Genomic DNA, 19,364 nt, shown 5'->3' on the forward strand with positions numbered 1-19,364 from the left:
GGCTCTCACGTTTCAGGCGAGGACGTGAACTTTGAGAGAGTGAATTCTTTCAGCAGGCAAGCCCCAGAAGGGAGAGGGATGGACGAGGACCAGCTGAGGCTGTCCAAGAAGGCGGTGTTGTGCGGGGGACAGAGTCTGCTTCTCCCTCACTACGTGACCTTAGGCTAGTCTTTTCAGCTTGCTAACTCCAACTCAAAGGCTGATTGTGTGGTTTAAATGAGAAAGTGGAAGTCCGTCACGTAGCACAGGGCCTGGGACACCGTATGTACTCAACAAATTCAGCTCTGATCATTTCCTGCAGAAAGGGGAAAGAGGGAAGCCAGATCACCCCCCACCAAGTTGCAAGCTGACCTCACCATGATCACCAGGATACGGTCACCATAGATAGCAGGAAAACCTCCCAGAGGAGGCTTTTAGATTATTCTTCTAGATTGAGATAAGTCTTCTAGATTATTCTTCTGCCCTCCAAGGGGTGGAGCTAACCTCAGGGTCCTCCTTCTCCATTGAGTGGGAATCCTGGGAGAGGATGGGAGAGAAGAGGGCATCCACCACCATCGGGCCCCTTCTCTGTGTCACTTAATATTAGGAGGCGGAGGTGAGTCTCGTTCATAGACAATCACAGATAATTATGAATGAGCGTCTGAAAAACCAGAATCAAGGTGCAAAGTGCTCTGGGAACAAAAAGGGTGGGGAAGACGATGCTGGCGTGTGTGGTGTGTGTGTGGGCTGGCGGTGGAGAATCGAGATAAATATTGGATCTCCCTGGCCTGAGAATCCTGGCCATCCTTTCCCCCAGGGAAGGCATTCACCCCGGAAACTGGAAGATTCTGTGAAAGGGGAAGGGATATGGAGCCTAGAACCAGGGCCCTGGGGCTTCTTGGGGAAGAAGGTCTTCATGCCCCAGCCGTGTCTTCAAGGTGGCAGTGCGACGACAACGTTCTGTAGGCACTCCCCCAAAGGAAGAAAAAAAAAAAAAAAAAAAGCCTGCCTTCCAGGTAGTCACTGAGGGACTTCCCTGGGCACCTGCGTGTGTTGAGGAAAACAGCAACCCAAAGACCCGTCCCCAGCTCCTCAACCTCATGACACCGTGTCCAGAGGCTGCCAAGTCTAGGGAGAGAGCCGTTCTGGTCTGAAGGCTGTCACTCAACATCCCAGAACTGGCAGGGAGACGAGATGCCTGGAGTCTCTGCTCGGTGCTCACACTGATGCGGAGGACCCCGGGGTGGAGGAGCGGTTCTGTTTCTGTCAGGAATCACGCCGTCTCTGTTGTGGGTCAAAAGGCCAGGGGAGGGGCGCCTGGGTGGCTCAGTCGGTTAAGCATCCGACTTCGGCTCAGGTCGTGATCTCGCGGTCCGTGAGTTCGAGCCCCGCATCACGCTCTGTGCTGACAGCTCAGAGCCTGGAGCCTGTTTCTGATTCTGTGTCTCCCTCTCTCTCTGACCCTCCCCCGTTCATGCTGTCTCTCCCTGTCTCAAAAATAAAGAAACATTAAAAAAAAAAATTTAAAAAAAAAAAAAAAAGGCCAGGGGAGACAGTACAGACTAAACGTCTCATAATCGGAACAGCGTGGATGTGGGTGAGGATCCCTGTGATGGCTCATATCTGTTCCCTTGTAATGTCATCTCTGGGAGTGTTAGCCACCGGTCAGGTTGTCGTGGGGGCCAGCCGGTGAAGCAGCAGGACTCAAGCTAACGACGGGGGAGAGAAGGAGCTGCGTCTTCTTTGGGTTCTTTGCGCATTCAGCCCTACTCAGTGCCAGTCCCTGGGCTCAGTGGTGGGGCCACCAAGGTGGTGGCCCTCGAGGGGCTTCTAATCCAGCAGGAAGGGTTTAATGTTGTCTTAAACCATACCAAGTCTGTGCAAACAAAACCCTACAAAGCGTCTGCCATGACTCACGGTCATAGGCAGGTGAGCAGCTCTAAATCTTAGATGGCCTATCGTCTCGAGGACTTTCAGACTTCTGAAAGAGAATGTCCCAGAAAATTCCCAGGAGGTCCACAGAGGGGCAAGAAAGGCTTTGCATAGAGAAGGTAATGCTTATTCAGCGTCTTACAGGATAGATGGAAATTTATCAGGAATCGAAAGGCCAAAGGAGCATTGCAGTCAAGGGGAGGTATGGATTATTTGCTGAGGTATGAACTATTTGAGGGCCATCGAGGAATCTGGGGGGGGGGGGTGCTGGACTGTGTGCAAGGGAGGGGAGGGACTGTGTCTGGAGATCAGCAAGATCTGGAAGGGAAGACTGAGATCAGATTGTGAAGTGTTTTGAAGGCAGAGTTCGTAGTTTATTCCAAGGGCTCCAGGGAGCCATTGAAGGTTCTTGAGCAGGAGAGTGAAATGGCCAGATGTGTATTTTATAGAAAAACTCTGGGCAGGTGGTGGGTTTGGCCTGGAGGCAGGAAGACTAGGTCTGTGGTCATCACAGAACGGAAAGTAGCCTGAACTGGGTTGTGGCTATGGGAGAAGATGGGACAGGACAGTGCTACCCAGATAAAAGTTCACTTCCAAGCTTTCTTTACAGCAGGCTATGGCCTGATGACTTAGTTCTAGCCAATCTCTGCCCCTCAGGGCATCTTAGGGTTCTGGGAATAAGTGGAAGCATTGGGTTTGACCTCTGGGAAGTCTCTTTAAAGAGAGAAGCATTTCTATCTGCCAAGTTTTTGCCTGGGACTCAACTATGATGGTAGGAGCATGTGCAGTCATCTTGGACCAGGAAGATGAGTTGGAAGGACACTGGATCCCTAAAAATTTTCAGGGTCACTATACCAGCCCCGGCTTGCTTATATTCAGAATTATTTTATGAAAGAGGTGAATAAACTTCTGTCTCACTCAAGTCACAGTTATTTTTGGAGTTTTCTGTTAACATATGTGCTGCTCCACAGTTTGCCTTATAAAGGTGGGAAAAAAATGAGTTCTACAGTTCTACATGAGTTTTATAGAAAAAAGGCTGCATTCTTCCATGGCTTATCCTGGGGAGTGAGTCATATCACTGTTTCCTGGGGAGAACTGGGGCTCTCCTATTCCCCTGCAGTTTGAAGCAGGAATGGGGAGGCCACTGTTAAGGATACAGATGTGGCCCAGCTGAGCTGGACCCGCCTCACCAGCCACATCCCTCCCTTCCCAGCGCTCATCTTCCCCCAGAGAGCACAGGAAGGAAACTGTTGGGGGCGAGGGGTGCAGAGGGGAGCCAGATTAGTTCCTCTTATGGTTGGATTCCCAGGGGTGGAGGAGACAGAAAGTCTAGCAGAGCCTTCAACAGACAGACAGTGGACCTCCAGCTGGCCCTTTGGGCCCCAGGCTCTTCTGTGAGTCAAAGAACATTTGGCTGCTTCTCCAAAGATCCTCCTCTGCCCCCAGCTCCCCTCGTCTTGGAGAAGAACAGGGGCTTTGAGTCTATAGCCCTGGAGGCCCTAAGGGCCAGCACTGCCTCCTGCCTTGGGTAAAATGTAAGGGGCAGGAGCAGAGGGGCAGTTGGGCTAGAGGCAGACATCTACAACTGCACTCTCCACCTTGCCAGCTCTAGCTTTAGGTCAGGAAACCTTCAGGGAGTCCACTTCTCCTCAAGTGCTAATCAAATGCTCCAAGATGACCTCACATACCTTGAATCACTTGCTTATCTCTCTGCCGGGAACCTGCAGGAGCACCTGAGAACCTACACTTACTGAGCAGTTACTATGTGGCAATCTCACATGCACACGTCTGTCCTCATTCCATCCTCACAACAGCCCTGAGTTAGCACCGGCCCCTTTTTAGTGGAGGAGAATGATAAGCCACAAACAGATTAACTTATCTCAGGTTACCCAGCTAGCGAGTGGCTGGGCTGGAACTTGAACACTAGTTACGTGACTCCAAAGACCAGGCTTTCTGTGCTAGGCGTTGCTGGGGAGTCTCGGGGGCAGGCTAGGGGGCGTGGTGCTATGCCTGAAGTCACAGGGGGTGGTTTCCAGGTCCTCCCAAACCTAGATCAGTTTGTGAAGGAGGAGCATGGTCCTGGGCATCCCGCCTCCCAGCTCCCCTGCGTCCCACCCCGTCTCACCGCCCCTTCTTTTCGTCCTACCTTGTCTTCACTTCTCAGTGTCTGCACTCAGTTTTCAGGGACACTGGATTTGTACTTCGACCAGTAATAAAATTCAGGATCCCTTATAGAGATTTGGTGATTCTAACCCCCTTTCATATACTTAGTGGGCTGAAAACACCCCTGTGAGGCATCCGGTGAGGAGATGGAACTGAGCTGTCTGGGGCCACGCAGCTGGAAAGGGACCTGGACCAAACTCGGTTTCTCAGCCCTGACCTCTGACCTCAGGCCTTTCAGCACTTTTTGAATGCCACCTACCCTGTTCCAGGCCCCCTGCTGGGTACCGGGGCCTAAGGCACACGCTTGGCCCCTGACACACTCAAAACCAGCAAGATTAGGAAGAAAAGCTAAGGCGTCGCCCCTGAGACCCAGAGCTGATGTAAGTTGCAGCTGGGGGTCGGGGTTGGGGGGTTCCTCAGAAGAGTCCATCCGAGGGACCCCTCCCCGCCTCTCTCCAGGGGGAAGATGGCACATTCCTGATGCTCGCCATATCCAAATATCACCTACACTGTTGTTTATTTGTTTGTGTATACTGATTCATCTTAAAAAGGAACTAACTTTAAAGGAAACGTCATAGCCCTACCTTAGGAAGGTAACTGTAAAAATCAATTAAACTCTAGGTGGTTGTTGCCGGTGAGGATTCTGAGCCTGGGGCCTGCTCTCTTTTTGTTTATGAGGTATGAGAGACACATTAGCCCCTAACTGAGGCTTTCTCCTTGACTCATCAGGAGGATGGAAAGAGGATTGGAAGGCAGATAATTTTCTCACTCCATGATTTCGATGTTATTAAAGACTAGCCGAAATGATCACAAACATGCCCCAAATTGGGGCACCTGGGTGGCTCAGTCGGTTAGGTGTCCAACTCTTGATGTCGGCTCAGGTCATGATCTCACAGTTCGTGGGTTCGAGCCCCGTGTCGGGCTCTGCGCTGGCAGCATGGAGCCTGCTTGGGATTCTCTCTCTCCTTCTCTCTCTGCCCCTCCCCTGCACGCGCACTCTCTCTCTCTCAAAATAAATACATACGTGAAAAGTTAAAAAAAAAAACACAAAAAACATGCCCAAGTCATCTCATATGCTGTTCATACTTTAAGAACTAGTGGCATAGAAAAATGAAACTTCTAGTGCCTGTGGTCGGGGCAGGTATGATGTCTGGGGGGGTGGACCCCACGGGGCAATACGGAAGGGTTGTGTCATCTTCTCTCTAAAAGAGGACAAAGGATAGGTGGGCTTCTCAGCTTTGGTATATCCTTTTACAACGTGAAAAGAGAATTTTTTTTTTTTTTAAGTCTTTGAAGCTTGCTGTCTTGGGAGGCCCACAAGACCCCAGGTAACTTTCCTCTCTGTTATGGTTGAGAAAGCTCAGTAGACTAAGTTGCAGGGCCTACCTAAGCACATCCAGCAGGTTACCGCACAAAATACTGAGCAGACCCGTAACAGTCCTCTCTAGAGCATTCTCCGTCCCTCGATAGGTGAATGCAGCATCCTTTGTGCAGAAAACCTGTTCCCCATCAAAGAAAACCCAGTTCCGTGGAGGTTGGTCCTGGGAGAAGAGCTTCTGAGGAGCCATCTTGGGATTCTGATTTCGGCCCTCGAAACGAGGTTCGCCTTCCCTTGGGGTGTCTCACTTCCTGACTCCCACTGCTCCCACCCTGTTGGTTCCAGCGGGTGCTCCAAGGAAGGGAGGACAAAAGGGCCACAAACACCGAGGGAACAGGAATTGGTCAGTGCAAGAGCCTGAGACGTTTGTGTTCCAGTGTCAGGGTCCTGGTGGCCTCGGTTCCAGGCCTGTGCCTGCTTCCACATGTAGGGCTCATCTGCTAGCCTACCACCTGGGGTCCCCCTAACTTTGCCCCCTCTTCCTGGCCGAGTCCAAAGAACTCCCTCTCCCAGGCTGCCTGGCCAGGCCTTTCCGGTTCAGGGCTGGTTCTTGCACCAAGGGAAACACTTCTAACTGGTCTCAGCAATGCTTCCCCTTCCCGCGAGACTCACCTCTCAGGTTCGGGGTGTGGCCTAAGCTGCACAGTCACTTTGTTTTCATTAAATAATATAAATTCATTGTAGAAAGTATGAATTAGCATAAAGATTAAAATAAAAATCACCCAACCTCATCATTCATAAAAACCCCTATTAATATTTTGTTGTATATCCCTCTAGGTTTTTTCAAGGCACACATATTTTAAGTTTATTTATTTTGAGAGAGAGAGAGAGAGCATGTGTGTGCACAAGTGGGGGGAAGGGCAGAGAGAGAGGGAGACAGAATCCCAAGCAGGCCCTGCGCTTGTCAGCACAGAGCCTGATGTGGGACTCGAACTCATAAACTGAGATCATGACCTGAGCTGAAGTCGGACACTTAACTGACAGAACCACTCAGGTGCCCCTCAGATATCTTTTTTTCTTATAAAAATGGCATCTTATTGTTTGGTAGCATGCTTTTCTCCATTCTATCATATTTTAGTGATGGCTTTTCCTATCAGCAGTGAAAATTCTATGGGTCCAGCAGCATTAGCATCACCTGGGAGCTTGCTAGAAATGGGGGGTTTTAGATCTGATGTTAGACTTGTTGAATCAGAATCTTCATTTTAACAAGATCCCCAGGCAATTCTTATGTCTCTTAAAGTTTGAGAGTGCCGGGGACACCTGGGTGGCTCCGTCAGCTAAGTGTCTGACTCTTGATTTTGGCTCAGGTCATGATCTCACGGTTGTGGGATCCAGCCCCTGTGGGGCTCTGCACTGAGCGTGGAGCCTGCTTGGGATTCCCTTTCTCCCTCCCTCTCTCTCTCTCTCTGTCTTTCCCTCTCTCTCTCTCCCCCTGTGTCCCTTCCCCATGTGTGCTCACACTCTCTCTCTGTCAAAAAAAAAAAAAAAAAAAAAAAATGTGTCAAGTTTGAGAGTGCTGCTACTTGGTGTCATTTTTAATGATCGTATCCCCATGCAACCACGTGGCTAAAATTTTCTTTTCAAATCTACCTATGATCGGGCATTTAGGTTATATGTAATGTTTGCTCTGTTATTAACAATGCTACAGTGAGCATCTTTATACATATCTGTTGGTCAGGTCTCTTAAATTCCTAGGAGTAGAATTTCTAGGTCAAGGACTTTTGATGCTTATTGTCATCAAGTTGTCCTACAGAAGGACTGTTCCAGCTCACACTGTTCCCTGCAATGCCCAAGAGTGAAGAGATCTCTACCCCCTGGCAACTTCCGTATTACCGGTCTTTTACCTCTGCCATCAGTTCTGTGAAACTAGTATTTCAGGGTTGGCTCCGGATATGTTTCCTTGTTACTAGGCCGTCAATTTGAACGTTTTTCCATACGAGTCCTGGCCATTTGCATTTCTGCCGGCTGGACGTCAGCTGGCTGAGAAAGCTCAGGTAGAGGTCGCAGGGCCTGCGCAAGGTCATACAGCAGGTTACTCCCACCAAGATAGGGAGAGACATTGCCACTGAGGGCTGCAGAGAGGGTGGCCTGAGCCCGGTCCTTGTGCAGAGCCCTGCACAGGGTGGACACTCATGTTTGCTGCCTGTTGGAGGGTACAGTGGGCGTGGGCCCAATTCGGACCCAGCCTGGCTCTTCTGCGGGCCCCAGCCTCATGCTGTGTCCGAGCCCCAGAGCAAGTGCCCGGCCAAGCCCCCCCCCCAGGCCTAGCGAGGCCTGGATGCTGGCTGCCACCCAGGATGGTGGAGTCAGGTTCCAGCTGGGCATTCCATGGTTCCCCAAGCAGGCAAGTGGGCAGGCTGGCCAGATGTGCTGGGGGTGGGGGGAGCCGGTGGTGAGGACAATTCAGGGAAGTGACCCTGCCCGGTAGCAGAGCTCCTGCCCCAGCAGGCATTGTGAGCCGCCCACTGGCCACTGTTGCTAAAGCTGCTGACGGTGGCTGCAGGAAGCTAGGCTTACTCAGCCCCGGCTGCAGGGCTGCACGTGGCTGTGTTTGCTACCTCCCTCCACCCAGCTTTCCTCCCAGGCACGGCCTGCCCAGCCAGCAGCTGGGGGAAGCGGTGCGTGGGGAGGAAACAGGCGGGACCACCCCCCCACATCCCCTGCAAGGCTGCACCTGTGCTCTGCCGGCCCTGCCACCTGTTGCCTGATTGGGCACGGGGCCTGCCCCAGGGGCCTCGGCGGCACAGCGAGGTGCAGGGCTGGGATCTGGGGTGGACCCCGGCCTGGGGCAGGCGAGCCAGGAGTGGGACCCCCTCGTCGACGATATCTACCGAATGCACCACTCACTCCCCACCGCCGCTGGGGTGTATCTGTATTATTATCTCCCTCTGACAAAAAGGGAAACCAAAGCTCTGAAAATAAGAGTAATAATAGCCTAACCTAGAGTTTGCTTATTAGGTGCCAGGAGCTCTTATTTGTGTCTCACAAGAATAGCAGGTACAGCCATAGGCCCATTTTCCCTGAGGAAACCCAAACACAGAGACGTGAAGGCACTTGCTTTAGGTCACACAGCATGTAAGAGGCACCCCCACGTCTCTGACTGCAAAATCACACCCTTAACTCGCCCCTGACAGGGCCTACCAGGTGACCCTTCCAGGATCTCGGTCCCTGCAGGAGCACCTGAGCTGTTCCTCGTGTGGCACTGCTCAGAGTCCCCTGGGCCTCTGTCTCATCATCCTCTTCTGTGTCTCCATCCCGCCCCCAGCCCCCAGGTGTCCTTGGGGACTGTTTCTCAGATGCTGTGTCCTCTGACTCTCTCTATCCTGCCCTGACTCTGGGTTTCTCTGTCTCCTCTCTCTGGTCCGCAAAAGGGACAAAGAGGGAATTTGCATGGAACGTGGCAAACAAATCGTGGCACCCAGTTGCCATGGGCAGCAGAAAAGTGTCTCCTGGGTGGGAGCTGAGTGAGTAGAGAATAAAGCAGAAGGGAAGGGAGAAAGGAGCCAGTTTGGGAGGCTGGGGGGCCAGTGGGGCTGGTGTCTGGAGGATGAGAGGGCGAACCAGGGAGGGGGCAGCAGCCGTGGGACCCCCCCACACCTTTCTTCTTCTGCAGTGGTGATGGTGCCCCCCCCCCCCAACCCCGCACTGAGAGCCGCTGCTGCTGTTGGTAGCCTTGGGCTGCTGAGGATGGGAGGGTGGGGGAAGAAGGAGGAAGTTGTTTTCAGAGTGAGGGTCTCTGCGCAAGCCTGTTGACAAGCTTTCAAGTCTGCACGATAGGATTCTGGGTTCTTAACAGATTCACTTCTATCCCGAGTGGGGCCCAAAGCCAGGGCTCCAGGCCTTTGGCAATCAGGGTGGAATCCAACCACTGGCTGTCATGGCAACCTGTACCTCTTCGGAACTGCACAGAAAGGCCTAGAGTCTGCAGTCCAGGCGACCAGTCACTCAGTATGTGGCAATAGGCAAGCCCATGGGTGTGCCGGGGGGAATCCTACAGGGTAGGGCCCAGAAAGGGGTCCGACTTTGGCTCAGCCGCTTCCTTCTAGTCCTGGCCTCTTCCCGGCAGCGTCTCCAGGGTCTGGCCTAAGTTGGGCTTCAGCCAAGCTGGCTGGCCTCCAGGTGGATTTGGGACAGACAGCTGGGATGTGGCGTTTCCCGCTCCGAAGAGATGGAGGTTGGCAATGGGACCGTGGCGGGGCTGGAATCTGGAATGCTGGGTCCTTCAGTGACAAATCTCAGCAGGATGGTGGGGTCGTGGGTGGGTGGAGGCTGGACAGGCAGTCTTTAGTTAGGTTTCCCAGTAAGGGGATGTGACAGGGATTAGAGCCAGGTGGTCTCCATACCTCCACCCCTTCTTTATCTGGGTGCCTCTGAGCCCTGCATGGGTCCCTCTGGAAGGCCAGCCAGCTGACTCTGAAACTTCCTTCTTTCTCCTCACCCTAACGGCCCTCACTTCTTCAGACCAGGTCCCCTGCTTGCCAGGGTCAGGTCAGCCCGTCCCAGGAAGCATCTGGCACTGTTTGCTCGCCTCTTTTTGATCGTCCTGGTGGACCTGGTCATAGCTGCCTGTGCTCCTGATTCTGGCATAGACACTGTGTTCAGCTCCTTGAGACAACCTTTGTTCGGCTCGACAGGGCACACGTGAGTAGTAACTCAGTCCTCCTTCCCCTAGCTGCCAGGTTCAGCTTTGGTCCTTCTTTCTGTCCCTCCTTGTCTAAACAATTCCTATCCATCCTTTGAGGCCCATGTCAGATGTGAAGCTCGTGCTCCTCCCCATCTGTTCCAGGCAGAATCACTGTTTCCTGTGTCTCCTGCTAATGAGGCACAGAGCACTGAGTGAATGACACTTCCCAAAGGAAAGAAAAAAAAAAAAAAAAAAAAAGCTTCTGGTCTTGATGGTGTCCTGCTCAAACATTTTCCATGGCTCCCCACTGTGAAAAGGCCTTTTGCCCTTTTGGGCTTCAGCAATCCCCTAGCCTGTGCCAGAGAACCCTCTACTCTAGTCAAGTGGTTCCCTAGCCTTCCCCAAACTTGGTCTGAACCCGCCCCTCTCCACTCCCCCTGCTCAGGCCATCTCCTTTCTTTAGAACACACACCACCACTCACATACTGAAATTCTACCCACCCTTGCGTCTCATGGCCCTGGGAGGCTGGTGGCTCTTGAAAGGGCATAAGGGGGGCCCAGGGTTCGTCTTCCGCCCCTCCCCGATCTCCAGAGCCAATGGCTTTTGAACAACCTGCATCATATGTTCTATAATTTGAACCAAGCAGCGGCTGACAACCTCCCATTAATGTCTGTGTTAGTGCAAATGAGTACGTCATTGTGTGTGGATGAATACATGTATGTTCATGGGAAGATATCAGCAAGCATATGCACAGGGAGCTGTGTGTGTGCTAAGAAATGTGTGGGAACGAATGTGCCTCTCCATGTGTGGGAGCAGGTGCGTCATGTCTGAGTGAACTTGTGAATGCACATGGGCCCCGTGTGCCAAAGCACGTGAGCACACGTGAACCTATACGGGGGGGTTGTGTATGTTGAAGGTGTGTGCTTGCACATGCAGGCAAATCTGTCTGTGCACTGGGTGTACGTGTCCTGCTACACTTTCTTCTGCCCAGCCCAGGTTACTGGGGAAGGCCAAGGCCGGTCAGTCTCCCTTCCATGCACCTCCCAACCTCCAGGGGCATGAGGAGGGGCTGTATGTGACATCCTAACTTTTGACGGAGATAAATGCAGAATTCCTGTAAGGTCACTAGGCTGTGGCAGTGAGCAGCTGTGAGTGTCGGGGGTCTGGCTCCGTGGTGACCTGGCCCCTGGCCCCCAGGCCTCAGTATCCCCTGTCCCCCACTGAGCTGGTAACCGGAACTAGGAGGGCTCAGGAGGTGTCCAGCAAGAGATAATCGTTCTGTTCTGGTCCCCAGGCAACAAGACCCTACACCCTAGGCCTGTGAGGGGCTGCCTACGCTGGGCCCTGGCAGAGGGGATGGTGACAAGGCCAGAGTACCCACAGAATGCCAGGTCTATGGTCCTCCTTCCTCAGGGGACTAAACTTTGAAAAAACAAAGCAACAGGTTAATGTGAACTCACTTTAGACCGAACAAGGATATAAAGGCTTAAAGTGCAGTGAGGAAGCTTAGGCTAGACCCAAGGAAGGAGTGTCCTTCACTGACAAAGACCACAAAATCTGTGTCCTCAAACAGATGGATCCCACAACAGGATCCACATCCACCCACAGGGCTGGTGGAGGGGGTCAGAGGTGAGAGACTGGCCTGGATGACCTTTAGAAGTGCCCCTCCCCACTGTCGTGGCTCTGTCCTCTGTAGCTCTGAGGGGGCCCAGAGGGGCATCTGGGGAGAGAAATTAGTCAGGCGTACTTCCGTGCACTGCTCCCAAGATCCTTCCCTCCTCCGGAACCTTCTTATCCCTCATTTCCTGCTGCTCTCCTCTCACCTCCAAGTGGCTGCCCCAGCCCTGGCCCCAAAGTGGCTTCCTCACTCCCTCCCTGCTGCTCCAGAATTCTCCCAGCAGACCACCCCCAAAGGCCCAGCCCAGTCCCGCCCAGTCTTTGGAGTGCAGCCCTGGGCCTCCCACCCAGTGGAAAGGCAATTAGAGGCTCAAACTGGGAGGGGTGCTGAGGTGGGTGCAGGGAGACAGCAGGCCTCGGTGGGCACGATCCCTCACCGGGTGGTCCTCAGGGAGCCAAGGCCAACTGGATGTGACAGTGTTCCCTGGCTGAGGTCAGAGGAGCTCTGGGGCCGCTGCCTCAGGGCTGGAGGCCCCCCTTCTTCAGGGGGCTTTGGGGTCCCAGCCTTGCTTTTCCTGGTGGCCTCCTCTGGCTCCCAGGGAGTGGTCATGGAAGAGGACATGTAGAGGTGCTTAGGGAGAATGGGGCGGGGAGGGTGAATGACTCCCCCCGACACACCCTGGGCTCCCCTCCTCCTCCTCCTCCTGGAGCTCCTGTGCCTTCCCTGGGAGGTCTGGCCAAGGCGAGCCCAGGGATGAGGGGAGGAGATCATTAATCACCGTTATTTATTGTTTCTTATGTAACCCGTGTTATGAAACATGGGACCTTGTACCAGGCACAACTGGGAACATGTGAAAGATGGCCCTACTAGTAAGGGCTTCCTGTGGGCTGAACAGGTAGGCCCAGGAGCCATAGGGCCACCTGCAGAACGGCCTGGAAAGAGGGGTGCAGGCTGGCCCAGGCTCTGGCTGCAGGTAGGCCGGTCCTGCTGTGCTGCCCTGCTATCTCACAGGGCCCTAAGGTAGGAAGAGAGCTGGGTTTGGGGGCCCCTCAACCACAACAGGCCTAGATCAGCTCAGGCTTCAGGGTGGCCTGGGTCACAGCTGGAGTTGTCAACATACTGACCCAGGAGGAGATAACATCCAAAGGGCTTGGAGTCCCAGTCGGACAAGGAGGGGAATGTCGCCGGAAAAGATCCCTGGCCCCTAGAGGGATCAAACTAAATGGGACTTTAATAGGTCTCTTCCAGCTCAGATTTCATGGGTAATTGGAAGCAGGTCCTGAGCCGAGCAGAGTGGGCTGGCCCTAGTGGCCTGTGGGGGCTGGGGACTGAGGAGGAGCAAGGGTTGCTGCCTCCCTCCCCTCAGCACATCCCACCCAGGCCTCATGGGGCTTCTGGATCCCCTCTACACTGCTTTGGAAGTGCTGCTGTTTTAACTCCTTCAGGGTAAGAACGTGGCTAAGCGGGGAGGGAGAGCCTGAGTCTCGGCTCAGAGGGGAAAAGAGAAGCATGTCCTGAGCTAGATGTACACTCATTCATTCATTCATTCATTCACTCACTCAACAAATTCACATTGAAAACTGGCAATAGCCCTTTAAGACAGAACCCTTACTTTGTTTTTTTTTTTAATTACAAAAGAGGCCCACACTTGCTGAAATAAGATTCAAGCGGTATCACAGTATATTAAGTAAAAGTGAAAATTCTCCCCCCCCCCCACCCATTATCTGCCCTCTCCCTGGCTACTCTCATACTCCAGGGGTACCTTCTGTCAACAATTTATTGGATCTCCTTCCAGACCATCTTCACGGCATTCTGCACCACATCCTGCTGTTTTCACTCAACAATGCATCATTGATATCCTTCCAAGGCAGTAAGTAGAATGTGGGTATTCCTCACTCCCATTTTAAAGATGAGAACACTGAGGTTCAGAAAGGTTTAATGGCTGTCCCAGACTGCAGAGCCAGGCCTTGTTCTCATTCTGTCATAGCTTCCAGCCTCTTCCCTGCAGCGGGTGGATATGATGGAGCAGAGAGGCTGGAAAACCCCTAAGTGAGGGTTGGGGTGGGAGAGAGAGCCTGGGAATGAGAAGGAAGCAGTGGGCTAGGAGTGGGCACAGGCTCTGCTTGGATGCAGTGGCACCCCTCCTCCAGTGTCTCCCAGGATCCCTCGGGGTCTTCTGTGGCTCTGGGGCCCTAGAGGCCTGGGCTGGACAGGGCTGGTTAGCAGGTAGTGGAGGGGTTTTCAAACCAAACCTATCAAGAGGGAAGGAAAGATGGCATTTCAGCCCCTAAAGTGCCTGCGACACATTCCTCCCCTGGCCTCAAGGGGCATTTCTTGCCTAACACCACTGGTGGGTGCTGGCCACTACCCCTGCCTGCTGATGCTGACCAGACAGGCCTGTGTTCTCCCTCCAGGACTACCATCCTATATTCCCCTGCTGCCACCGGCTACCATTCCAGCATGTTCACCAGTGCAGGGAGGGAGGCACCCCTTTCCGCAGCCCAGACCCTGAGCAACCAGAACCGGCTCATAGTCACAGGGCTTAGGGACCCTCTAGGAAGACAGCTGAGGGGACAGGCAGGTGGGAGGCCAGTCCAGCCTGTGGCTCAGCCTGAAGTATAAATAAGACCAGCTCTGAAAATGTTGTGACCCAGAAGCCTCCACACCAGACACCTAGCCTTCCTCCCCCCTGCCTGGGACCTCCAAGGGAGGGAACACTGGAAGCTGAGAGAACACAGAGGATGGGCAAAGGAAGAAAACATCTAGTGTTCCTTCTGGGCAGACATGGGTTCTTTACACCCGGGCACACGCATGCATGTGCACACCCACGTGCATGCACACACACTAATGCCGAAAAGGGGAACTTGGCTGAAGTGTAGCACAGCTGCCCCTCGGAGAAGGCTTAGAGGCAGGGGAATGGACCAGATGGCCTTTGGAGAGCTCGCCATTCCCGAGACTGTCTGGAAAAATGCTCCCACAAGGGCCACCCAGGCCTTGGAAGGAATCACAGAGATTCTCCCACAAGGCTGTCAGGCCAACTGGGGAAGACTGATCCACTCACGCTGCCAATCTCCTTGGCGAACCTGCTCTGTGCCAGGCCCCATGCTGGGCCCCAGAGAACAGACTGCACCTCCCAGGCTCCACTGCACCAGAGCCACTGGGCATATGGGAGAGAGGGTCCCTACTGGCAAGAGCAGAGCCCATCCCTTCACCCGAGGCTGGCCCATCAGTCACTGAGAGGCTGATGAGTGGTTCTTAGCGGCGCGCAGGCGGCATCCATCCGGAGTGCAGACCCTCCGCCCCCCCCCCCCAACCCCCACCCCCAGCTGGTGTCTGGAGAAGGCCGGAGTCTCCTCTCTGCCCACCACCCACGCCACCCCCACGGTTCTGGCCCTGGCCGGCGGGGGCGCAGAAAGGAAATCACTAAGGAGGATTGAGTGTCAATTCACCAACTAATCGGATCAGGGCGAGCGGCTGCCGCACACGCTGTTCCCTCCCCGGCTCCTCCGCGGGCCCATTACAGCAGCTAATCACCCGGGCGGCGGCGGCGGCGTTAACAACCGTCTGCCCACCAGGCTCCTTCCTGGGGCTTGGCGGAGGGGCTGACCCCTTGCAGCTCTCCTCTCGGAGGAGCAGGAGCGGGAAACTGGATCCCAGCAACAAGCCGGTGGCCGCCGTCCAGGGTAACGCCTGGCTCCTCGCGCTGCTGGCTGGCCTCCTGAGTGTTTGCCCGGCTCCTCTTGCCCCGCGGCCGCCGCCGAGGGCCGGCGAGGACGGCGCGGGGACAGCGCATCCCCTGAGCACCCGAGGCCACCGCTCCCTCCCCGCCGCCGGTGCTGCCCGCGCGGCCCGAGCTGGGGAGGCGGCGCTCCCTGCCAGCCAGAGCAAATTAGGTGCCCGGACGTTGAGGTCTGCTTGGCATTTCCTGTGTTGGCTTTGGCTGACGAGGCCAGGCCAGTGGGCAGCCCTCTTGACCCCAGCCCAGTCCAACAGGCACGTCCCAGACTCTGCAGCCCACAGACTTCTGCTCTGTGCCCCACAGGGAATCCTGTTCCGGAAAAAAAAGATCACCCCTCCCTGCCTGGGTTCCCACTGAGCTGCCTTCCCTTGCCTTGTAGGGTGCTCTGACACCAGAGGCCTGGCCAGCCCCCAACCTGGCTCATCTCAATGCATGTTCCTCAGGCTCGGGCACAGAGCCCACAGAATTTGTGGATCTCCGAGGCTCCCAGGGCTTCCTGGATGTGGTGAGGCGCCTCTGCATCCAGGCTCCCAAGCCTGACGGTCCGCAGGGGGCTCTGATCTCCCCTGATCTCTTCTTCCCATCTGTCTGTGGAAGAATTTCCCCAGTCCAGGGCCTGGCCCCCAGGGAGCCATGAGCAAGGAGGTTGCTCCAGACATTGGCACCAGCTTGGGAACCCATGGGAGCTCCCGTCCTCGACCCCGGAAGGGCCGGCTTCACCTGTGGGCTTCGGCATTGCTGGCTCCTGTTCCTCTGTCCATGTTTTCTTTGGCTCGGATTTCTGGGACACCAGATTGTCCAAAACAAGACGACTCCGTGATACTTACTTTCCCAAAGAGCAGAGTCTGTAACACAATCAGGCTCTTTGTGTGCAGTGCAGTCTCCAGCCACCCACTCTCTGGTTGCCCCCGTCTCTGCCCCAGCCAGGTCCCCTTGGGGGCATGAAGCACTCCTCAATCCCAGTGGCCAGGGGTCTCTGGCTTAGGATTTAGCGAGGCTGAGCAGAGAGGGGAGCCAAACCCCTCCCCACAGACCATCCGTCACTGGTCTACAGCTCTTTCCTTTCTCCTCCCCAGCCCTGGGATGCCAGCATAGCCCCTGTGAGGAAGGAGAAGCAAGAAATAGGAATAGCCTAGGGTTCGAGATGTCCGACTACAAATCCCAGCTCTACTACACACAGCTGTATGCCTCGAGCAAGGTACCAAATGGCTGTGGAACTCAGTTGCCTTGCCAGTAAAGTGGCGACAATAGAGGAACCTAGCTTTACTGGAACCTTACTAGGGCCTTTGGGGCTAGCCTGCAGTAAGCCCCGGTAAAGCGACCATAAATGCAGCTATCTGTCCGCATGGGGTCGGCTGAGCAGTCACTCAGGAGTCTGCAGAGTTGTCCAGGCCCAGCCTAGACCACACCTAGGATAGAGACTCTGCCCCCCTACCCCACTAGTCACTTCTTTGCTCCCAGGCTGGTTCTGTGCTACCATCTCCCTGAGGAGACTGAAGCCCAGGCTGGCTCTCTCCTGAGCCACTCTGCCCGTGGCCATCAAGAACTTGCCGCCTCAACGGCACAGGCCAGCCTGCCAGGGCAGAGCAGTCTCAGAAGGCATCTGAAGGTGGTTGGGTACCTAGAACCCCTGTTTGGAGGTCCTCACCTTTCCCCAGGGAACACGGAGGCATAGCACACGCATCTTGGTTGCTCAGTGCCAGGTACCAGAACGCTCAGAAATCTGAACGTGTGGTGAACGAAGGAAAAGGCTCTGGATTTCCTACATTGTTTGTGGGAGTAGCGACAGGCGTTTTTCTGACAAGTCTGGGGTGAGAGTTGTCAAGAAGACAGGGGAGTGTTGATCACCTTGATGAGCAATTCCACGTCTGGGACTCTCCCTTGGGAACTAATCTGAAATGCCAGAACTCAGAGCTGCAGGAGGGTCTATAAAAATCTCTGCAGAGGTGGTTTTTCTCAGCGTCATTTATTTTTATTTTTTATTCTTTTAGATTTTTTTTTAATGTTCACTTATTTTTGAGAGAGAGAGAGAGACAGAGACAGCGTGAGCGGCAGAGAGAGAGACAGACACACAATCCAAAGCAGGCTCCATGCTCCCAGCTGTCAGCACAGACACTGACAGGGGGCTCGAACTCATGAACCATGAGATCATGACCTGAGCCGAAGTTGGACGCCTACAACCGACTGAGACACCCAGGAACCCCTCTCAGGGTCACTTATAATAGCAAACAAACAAAGAAGATACTTCAGTAGCCAATGGTTGGAGACTGGATAAATCTATTATGCTATACCTATGCACACAGGGAATTAAAGAGTAAGCACTAAAGATTAGGTTTAGGGAAAATTTTTAATGACGTGGCAACATCTGAGTAAAAAAAATCAGGATATCTAACTGCTGACAAAGTATAATCTTAATTATGTGAAAAAATATGTTCTGAGTACATACACAAAATTTGATATATATATACATATATAACATATATATGTATAATATATAATAATTACTTATACATATATATATATAAATTATATATATATATAATATAAAAGGGCATATTATGCTGCCTTAAAAAGGGATGAATTCTGGCACCTGCTACAACATGGACAAGCCCTGAAGACATTATGTTAAGTGAAATATGCCAGACAGAAATGTACAAAGATTGTATGGTTCCACCTTACATGAGGCCCCTAGAAAAGAGTCAAACACCTAGAGACAGAAAGTAGAAGGGTGCTTGCCAGGGCCTGGGGAGGACGGACAGTGATTTTTTAATGGGCACAAAGTTTCAGTTTGGGAAGATAAAAAGTTCTGGAGATGGTGATGGTTGTGCAAGAATGAGAATGTACTTAACACTACTGAACTGTACACTTAAAAATGATAAAAATGATAAATGTTATGTTATGTACATTTTATCACAATAAAAAAAAGAGGTCATAGAGAAATACATCAAATGTTCTTAATGAGTATTTTTGAGTGAAGGGATTATGGGTGACCTTTGTTCTTTTTAGTTTCCAACATTTGCCCCTAGTAAATGAGATATTTTGTTTTGTTTGTTGTTTGTTTTAAGGAAGCTTGCTTCAGCATCTCCCAGATGTGCGGGGGTGGGGAGGGGGAGAGGTTCGGTCCAGCTGCAGCTGGACACAGGGGAGAAGCACAGCGTGCTGGGGGGAGGGCTGGCTCAGAGAAGGCTTGGGGTCCGCCCAAGTTCTCGCTCCCCTGCTGGCTGGCCTAATTCTCTGCCTCCCGCCCCCCCCCAACCCCCACCCCTCCAGCCTTGCCTCGGGGCCTCTCCTCAGGCATGGCGCACTGACTAGCCTGAAGGGGCCGTCCCAGCTCTAGTGGGAATTCGGGCTCGGGGCTTTCTCAGACGGTCAGTACCCTTGCCGCCTTCCCGCTGCCGCTCCGCCCCAGCCCAGCTGCAAAAACAACAGCCCATACCCCAAGCCCTGTTATTGCAGCCCAGAGTGGAGCCTCAGTGTGCAGCGGAAGGAGTGGGGATGGGGCCTGCCAGTCCCAAAGAGACCTTGGGGCAGGGGTGCTCTCGGGAGGTTGGAGGGTCCCCTCCTGATCCCTGGGGAAACCTGACTCCCAGGTGTGAGGAGAAGGGGCTTGGGGAGGCCTGAGGGCCTGAGAGCCAACTCTGCCAGTGGCCTCCCTGGCTCCTTGGGGACTGCGGGGTGGGGAGAGGTAGGGGGGAGGAAGTCAAGCCACTTGGGAACCCGCTGAACCAAGCCGAGCCAAGCCGTGGGCAGGAGGCGGCACCACCGTGGCTCCCAGGCAGGCCAGGGCCAAGGCTTTCCCACGGGGTACAACTGGCCACTGGGCTCTACGGAGCCATCCACCCAGGCTAGGGACTGGGAGCCCTGGGAGTTTTCCATGCAGTCTTCCCTTCAGGGCAGAGGGACTGGTGGGCATATCTGGAACTTATCAGG

At 53.8% G+C, this 19,364-nt stretch overlaps 2 long non-coding RNA genes across 2 annotated transcripts; one reads left to right on the forward strand and one right to left on the reverse strand.

Moving 5' to 3' along the window:
• Positions 1 to 9,392: 9,392 nt before the first annotated feature.
• Positions 9,393 to 13,525, forward strand: LOC122222944. Its single transcript, XR_006203955.1, has 3 exons — positions 9,393 to 9,626; positions 9,914 to 10,093; positions 13,452 to 13,525. It is a non-coding gene; the product is annotated as an uncharacterized LOC122222944 (long non-coding RNA).
• Positions 13,353 to 15,487, reverse strand: LOC122222943. The gene is made up of 2 exons (XR_006203954.1): positions 15,145 to 15,487; positions 13,353 to 13,947 (listed from the first exon to the last, which is right to left on the reverse strand). It is a non-coding gene; the product is annotated as an uncharacterized LOC122222943 (long non-coding RNA).
• Positions 15,488 to 19,364: the final 3,877 nt, after the last annotated feature.

Source organism: Panthera leo, chromosome B3 (assembly GCF_018350215.1).
Source record: "Panthera leo isolate Ple1 chromosome B3, P.leo_Ple1_pat1.1, whole genome shotgun sequence".
Classification (NCBI taxonomy): domain Eukaryota; kingdom Metazoa; phylum Chordata; class Mammalia; order Carnivora; family Felidae; genus Panthera; species Panthera leo.